Here is a 1,249-nt window from a genome sequence, read left to right as displayed (position 1 = left end):
ATCGTTTCATTAGCAGTAGGTGAGAAAATAAGTAATTTTCCTTTTCATACAATACAAAAATCAGTATTAAAGGGGGAGAAATCAAGAGCTAGCACTTTCAGTTGCTTTGCCAGCTGAAATTGGAAAAACAGAAGTTTTACAAATGTTTTAGATGACTTTAGCATTTTGTTCAGTTTTGCCATACTAACTTTTTGACTAACATTTCAGAGTACTCCAGTTCTTTTCCAAGAACCTCATGAAAGAAGTTCACATAGTGTAGCTATTCTCTTGGACAGCATCACTTCTAAATAACTACTGTTTAAGATTATGGTTAGCTAAGAGTGCCTGGGTTAACTAACTCTAACTTTTACTGTTTCCTCCCATTCTTTTCTCGAGAAGAGGGGGCGGTCTCTCGTGATTCCTTCTGAGAATTTACAAAGAAGTCAAGAAAGACCTTTTCTTCTCGAGAAGAGGATGAGGGTACCTGGAATGGGCAATTCCGGTTTGCGGTGAGCCTAGAGTCATAGACAGTGGTGATCCTAAGACGAACCAGGCTCATGAGAACCGTAAAGTCAATGGTGGAAGTTAGAGTCGACAATGGTGGAAGCTAGAGTGGACTGAGGTACACGTGAGGTGACGTAGAGGCGGGTGGGAGTGTACGAAGGATAACTCCTAGGACGAAGAGTTTCCAAAGTTCCCCCTTTGTTGACACAGCCTCCAGGAAGCGCAAGTAGGCGCCTCTTCTTGCCCAGTTGGGCTGAGAAATGGGGATGCGCAGGGCTCTAGGGGAGGCAGCAAGATCAGTCGGTAGTAAAACAGTATTTATTACAAGAGCTCCCCTACCCTCAGGGAGCTTGAGATCTCCGGGATGGGCCAACCCCATCCAGACAGAGAAGGGGCGGAAAAAGACCAACCCCACTGAGAAACTGATAAAGAATCAGAGGCAGTCCACGAGGAGGGTCCTCGCACTTGCTTACCTGTCCCCGGAGTTGAGGGAGGTGTTGGGGCCCCGTTTCCCTGGACTTGCCTCAGAGAACCAGCTCCCGCACACTTCCTCCCCTCCTCCGCGACACTAATCAGTTACAGGGGACTGCACCCTTTCCTGCGTACCCTGTCCCCTCCGCTTCCAGCCGGGAAGAGGCTCTGGAGGCGAAGGGCTTTAGCGACTCCTCCAATCACAGAGCCGGAAAGGGCGCAGGGGAGGGTGACGTAGTCCCAGTTTCCCGCTGGTACCTAGAATCCAAGGAGCTCTCCCGCCGCCCCGTAGCTT

The 1,249-nt window shown here is 49.2% G+C and overlaps 1 protein-coding gene across 1 annotated transcript in view; it reads right to left on the bottom strand.

Annotated features, from left to right (window-relative positions):
- The window catches only part of LOC118843765 (WD repeat containing planar cell polarity effector), a 397,160-nt gene extending 396,165 nt beyond the window's left edge, over window positions 1–995 (bottom strand). Inside the window, exon 1 of the mRNA XM_036751528.1 lies at window positions 957–995. The gene's annotated coding sequence lies outside the window, so the exon portion shown is untranslated. The remainder of the gene's footprint in view (window positions 1–956) is intronic.
- Between the last annotated feature and the right edge of the window lie 254 nt (window positions 996–1,249).

The sequence above is a fragment of the Trichosurus vulpecula genome, chromosome 3 (genome assembly GCF_011100635.1).
Source record: "Trichosurus vulpecula isolate mTriVul1 chromosome 3, mTriVul1.pri, whole genome shotgun sequence".
Classification (NCBI taxonomy): domain Eukaryota; kingdom Metazoa; phylum Chordata; class Mammalia; order Diprotodontia; family Phalangeridae; genus Trichosurus; species Trichosurus vulpecula.
The sequence above is the reverse complement of the archived record's forward strand: the minus strand, read 5'-3'. Positions and strand labels throughout refer to the sequence as shown.